The 6,000-nt window shown below is 44.0% G+C and overlaps 1 protein-coding gene across 2 annotated transcripts in view; it reads right to left on the reverse strand.

Moving 5' to 3' along the window:
- Positions 1 to 5,105, reverse strand: part of LOC126457379 (inositol polyphosphate multikinase) — a 367,387-nt gene extending 362,282 nt beyond the window's left edge. The window contains exon 1 of one of the 2 annotated variants that reach the window (XM_050093635.1): positions 4,977 to 5,105. The gene's annotated coding sequence lies outside the window, so the exon portion shown is untranslated. The other variant, XM_050093636.1, reaches the window with a different exon arrangement.
- Between the last annotated feature and the right edge of the window lie 895 nt (positions 5,106 to 6,000).

Below are 6,000 nucleotides of genomic sequence, written 5' to 3' on the forward strand. Positions count from 1 at the left end.
TAAACGGTCTTCAGTGCATTGGCATAGTGTAGAGGAGTGACTCATGTAGTACCAAAAGAAGATTATTTTCAACAGTGACACTTTATGTACGTCGAATTCATCATCATTCATTTATGGATAGGCTCACTGTCGACTGCTCCATGCTTCAGTCTTCAGATGTACGCTCGCCTTGTTCCTACATGTTTTCTAACTTCATGTTCCCACTTTCCATTAGGTTTTCGTATGTATATATTCTTCTGGAAACTTCCTTGGTCCATATACCTTGCTGCTTGTCCAGCCTACCTTCATTTCGTCGCCATTACGCAAGGGCGCGTCCATACCTGGGAGCTAAAGGGGATGGTGGGTGGGGTGGGGTGGGGGTTGGGGAAGAAGGTGGGAGCGCCATCCCCCGCCCCCTAGCTTTCAGTGAAAGGAAAAAATCTAGTGTGGAGAGGTGTTTTCTTTCAAGGAAATGATTAAAACGTCAGTATTATCACGCTTTTAACGAGTCAGAACTGGTTATTTTTTATGGCTTTTTACAAGTCGCCATTCGTCTCCCAAAATATTGAATATGCACCGTATCCCCAGGTCTAAACCCCCTCTCCCCACCAACTATCGTATGGGCGCCCTTGCCATTACGTCTTCACTCCAGTGTATTCCCTAAGCCACCTGTTTGATTTCCGGCCTCTAGCAACAATTTCCAATATGTATCTCTCCGTTGCCCACTTCGCTACACTCGGTTTTTGAATGGTTTTCACATCAAAAGTCCATGAGTCACCGATTTGTCAAAACTGGTGATGCACTTTGACTGTAAATTTTCCTTTCTAGACCCATCGGAAGCACAATTTTGGAAGCCCACCTTATGTTACCAAAAATACGCCAGGCCATTTTTATTCCTTTTATTTATCTTGCTATTCATGCAGTCATTATCTGCAGTTGCTCTATATTAAAACGTTTCATCTGCCTTTACGACTTCACTATTCGTTCATACTATTTTACTTTCGATATATTCATTCTACACAATTTTAAATCTTACCTACGGGGTGAGCCTGAACTCCACTGACAAAATTTTGGAGTTTGTCCATGGACATTTTCTGAGTATTTTGGTATCAGGGACCTGTGGTCTCCTGTGGCCGGATTTCTAACACCTTTTTTATCTTTGTATCTGGACTGCACTGAAAATATCTGCACGACAGTGTTAATGTCAACGACATGCGCCATGTGTTTAGAGAAAAATTCGTTCCAGTCTGAAACGATACCAGCTGTTGACAACAGTACGAGTGGTAGTTAATGTTTTCATCATAATCTTCTCGAAAAAATACACTTTCGTTTTTGTTTGTAGGCAGGCAGATGCGTGCAGTTCTGGTACAGATTGAAATCTCCGCTCCACAGTCCCGCAGCACACTGGTAGAAAACGAGGGAGCCTATTTCCATTTATCTATGAGCTGCGCCATTCAGATTTGGCTCGCCTAGGGCGTGTGCCGCAGCGCTGTGGTGCAGAAATTTCAGTGTATACCAGGACTGCACACATGAACCGGGTGGTTATAATTGAAGTGCACATAATCACAGAGGTCCGGTGTGGGCTGTAATCATCCTGGCACCGAAACTTGTTAGAATTCCGACGTGTTAATGCGGAACAGATTTACACTGGAAAAAAAAATAGTTCCAATTTTGGCCACAAGGTGCAAATTTGGCTCTGCAGTTAATAATATCAACATAGCTTTATCACTTGTTTGATCTCTTCTGCCCATGTCCCATACCCAATCCGTTACATATGGAAACATTTCTATACATCTTTCTGGCATTCACAGCACCAGATTTGCACCTGGTGGCCAACCTGAAACCAATTAATTTCCAGCGCAAGTCGGTTCCATGTTAACACATTAGAATATATACCAAATTTCGCTGCCATACGATAATTACAGCCCACACTGGACCTCTGTGAGCAGCTGCACTTTAATTGTAGCCACCTCCTATCTATAAACAATCAAAACATTACTTACGCAACATAATTTTTTCGAAATGATAAACTTTTGACTACCTCTCAATGTTCACTTTACACGTCGCCCTACTGCCTGAATACAGTACTGCTCGGTTCTGTCTCGGATTTGTTTTCCTGGGAGTGTTTGTAGTACGTTAAAGATTATACAGAACAATATGCATAGATTTGCTGATACACGTCTCTATCGGTTCACTGAGTGCAATAGAAGAACGGCACAATAACGCAGCGCTGAGCTGTCCTTTCAGCGACGTTAACCACATCACAGTACATCTGCAACTTTAGAAATTCTTCGCCAGAAAAATTATTCGTTCCTATGTGTATCACTGTTAAAGCACGACTAACACTGCCGTAAAAACAAACACGAAACAGTGCCGAGCAGTAGTGTAAGCAAGCTTGAGGGCGAACATTAAATTGGGCATTTCCGTTGTCAACATAAAGAATCCCGTGTGCGTGAATGGAACAGGCTGGGTTCCAGACATGACTCGTTGCGCGTACCGACACCGTCCCCACTGTTGAGCAGATGAAAATGAAATGAAATGGAATGGAATGTTCGTATGGCATTTTTGGCCGGGATCCCCCATCTGAGGTATTAGGCGACTTCGTTGACGAAGATCAAATGATGATAATGACCACATCACAACATCCATTCCCCGACCGGATTAAATCTCCGACACGGCCGGGTATTGAACCCGGTCCCCCGCATGGCACTCAGCCGGGTTGACCAATCAGCTACTGAGGCGTTCCAGAGCAGTACAGCTACAAAAAGAAATGGGGATATGAAATCTATTATTCTGAAACGAGTCAACGGAAACTACGGGTCTCCTATATCAAACTATTAAAGAGTCTCTGAACATCCCAGACATTTTGTCGGTGGAGTTCCAATTCACACCGTCTGAATATTTTTCAGGCCCACTTTCATACGTGCTCCATTCATTTCTTCAAATTGTTCAAGATTTTCTGCACTGTCGGCAAACAGCAGTCATCAGCGAACAGAAGGCAGCTTAGTTACATTAACCCGTAATGTTTCTTAGTATCTGAAAACTTCCCCTTGGGCTGCTAAAAACCGTATTGGTGATATGAAATAGCTTCTCTTCTGCCCTCTTTCAGTTCTGAGTTTCTCACTGCTTATTGACGTCGATTGGGAGTATTAGCATTGACATGAATATTCGTCAGTACCCCCGTAACTGTCAGCAAAAACTCTGAAAGCAGAAAGCATTCCGTCCCAAACTATGAATTCCACAGACGTGGCAGTTCGCACTCATCGTTCCATTTCGCAGGTTCATTCACGACTTCGAAATAACCCATAGACTTCTTTTATAGCCAACTTGTTCCTTAATCCTGGCAAAAGAAATTTTTTCTTTTTATGGGGTTCGTGATAATTTTAGGCGGCATCTTGTAACCACATTAAGAAGAGGTCGGTACATTTCTAGTTTGATATACCCTGTGTGACAAAATAAACTTGGCTGACTGACAAAACAACGATTGGTCGAAGGGTTTTCCCTGTCGTTGCAATTCTAAACTGTTCCACAATTATCTTTGAATGCGTATCGATAATAACCAGATATTCTATTTTGTAGTCAAGTCCTTTTATAATAATCCGACAGTGTCCCAAGTTATCTTCACGTGTAGAGAAATCGGTTGCCCACTGTCTGGACTCTAACACTATATGTTATTTCACACTCACGAAGCTCAGATACCATTAACATAGATATATTTAATCATTGCAGTTATCGCAACAGACATGAATACGTATTTGGTGGTTAAAGTAAGTCGATATTACGTGCTACAGTTTTTTTAACCGAAGCGCGCGTTTCGGTGTCGCGCTATCTATCAATGGATGATTCGTGAGCAAAAAGAATTCATACTTTTGTGGAAATCACCTGTTATTTCTACAGAGATACAGCTACTGGATTCCTATGCTCTTTACCTCTGTTAGGAATAACTTTAACGCTTCACGGTAATATATGTGATAGTTTTCTTGTAATTGTAAAAGTGGGCTAGCAGGGTATTTTGGCTTCTTCAGTTGGACAGACGGAGGGAGAGGGGGGGGGGGGGAGGAGGAGAGTGGAGACGGGATAAGCTAAAGGCCCACTGCCATGCAATTCCTATAAATGGAAGAAACAGCATATATCAAATACATCCACGCGGATGCTGTACTACACGGTGCATTCGGTAGTAAGTACCAACAGCTATTAGAATAACAACCACCAAAAATAAACAGTATGGAACTATTATGCAACCCGCACGATAACCGTACTGACCACATCTATTATATACTAAACAGGCCGTGTACCACCTCTGACAACAGGGGTTGTTTCCGACACAGACGGTAGTGTTCTCTTTCAATTCTGTCCCTTACGTATTTCCCGAGTAGTACAAATAGGATTGGAGACGTCTTAGAACATTTAGTACATTAGACGCTTTACTTTAACTAGGCTTTTGCACTTTTTGACCAGATTATGCGGCAGTTAAATCTCAATCGACCCAACTATTACAATGTCATAGAGTCTGATAATGCAATCTACAGAGTAATTTGGGATTTGGCGACTAGGGTTTTCAGATCTCATAAAAAATTGTATCAGTCTGTAGGGACAACGTCTCGGGACTAAACTTGTGATGAAAAACTTTTGTTGGGGGGAAGAAACAACCGACTTTTTCGAAGGGAGGAGGGGGGGGGGGGGGCGCAGCGTGTCCACAGTTCGTTGGGTCTCAGACACCAAGCAATATAGATCTAGGCTCAACAAATGTGAAGAAAAATTCGGTTGCTTACTCGAAAATCTGGTGTCGCGAGGTTTACCTTCCACCATAGATAAATTACCGAATATTGTTAATGGAAACACCAAAATAACTTACAGGAGCTGTACGGACGTGCAACGGTAGAGGGCTGGTTGTTAAACGCTAAGTAACAAGGCGTCATTTCTGCTCCAAAAGACAGCAGATGCACCACGTACGCTGTACAGCAACCGGGCGCTCACGGCGCTGCGTGTGTACTCACCGCGCCGGCAGAGCCCTGGCTGTGACGCGCACACGCGACGCTACGCGAAGCGAGACGAAGCGACACGACGCCCCCACTGACTTGCGCCGAACTGCGCTTCCGACCTGGCGCGGCCCTTTCCATCGGCTCGCTCGCCTCTGCGACGTCACGAGCGCAGCAGGCACGTGGGTGGGGCATCTGCGCGAAGAGGCGTCACGCAACAGGTATCCTCGCAGTGTGTTTAGGGGTCCGGTACGTAATGGCCAAATGTTATTCTGTTGTCGATACAAAAGTAATGGACATACAGATATGTAGTTTACACGCATGATTCATAAGGATCGAAAGAAAGGGAGAGCAATAGTGGAATTTCCGTTTACTATGAACTCCTTACGCGCTGTTGTGACTTGTACAGTATAGTTGGCAGAACAGACACGTGCCATTGAGCTGCGGTTGAATGTAAGTTTCCACAAACGAATCACACAATGCGAGTGTATGACATGCGTTTTATCCATCTACGACACGCTACGGAGCTCGTGCAGTCTGGGGCAGGCTCAGTGTCCAGTCTAACAGGGGAATTGAAAACAATGATCGTCTTTATGATGATGTATGCGCAAGATCGTGCACCACTGCGTATAATATAAGGTGTAGAACTTTGCTTCCGCCGTTTTTCCCCCAACATTTGAGGCTTTAATGAAACAAATTTGTTACACATGTATCATTCAAAGTTTTCCCATCGCTGACCACTACTTTCTCCCGTCTTTCGGACAGTGTACGAATCCCTTTTGAAGTGATCCACGAATCGATCCAATTTGTGACTTCGTGCGATCGGAAGTGGTGGTCAGCCACCAGGCCATGTGCCACCGATCTAAACAGGTGATAGTCAGGGAGAGCAATGTCTGGAGAATACGGCGAATGAGATAGGACTTCTCATTTTAACGTTTCCAAGTACATTTTGACCTCTTTTTGCAACGTGGGGTCGAGCGCTGTCTTGCTGCAAAATCACTTTATAGCGCCTCTCGCTGTACTGCGGCCGTTTGTCTTTTAA

The sequence above is a fragment of the Schistocerca serialis genome, chromosome 2 (genome assembly GCF_023864345.2).
Source record: "Schistocerca serialis cubense isolate TAMUIC-IGC-003099 chromosome 2, iqSchSeri2.2, whole genome shotgun sequence".
NCBI classification, from domain to species: Eukaryota; Metazoa; Arthropoda; class Insecta; order Orthoptera; family Acrididae; genus Schistocerca; species Schistocerca serialis.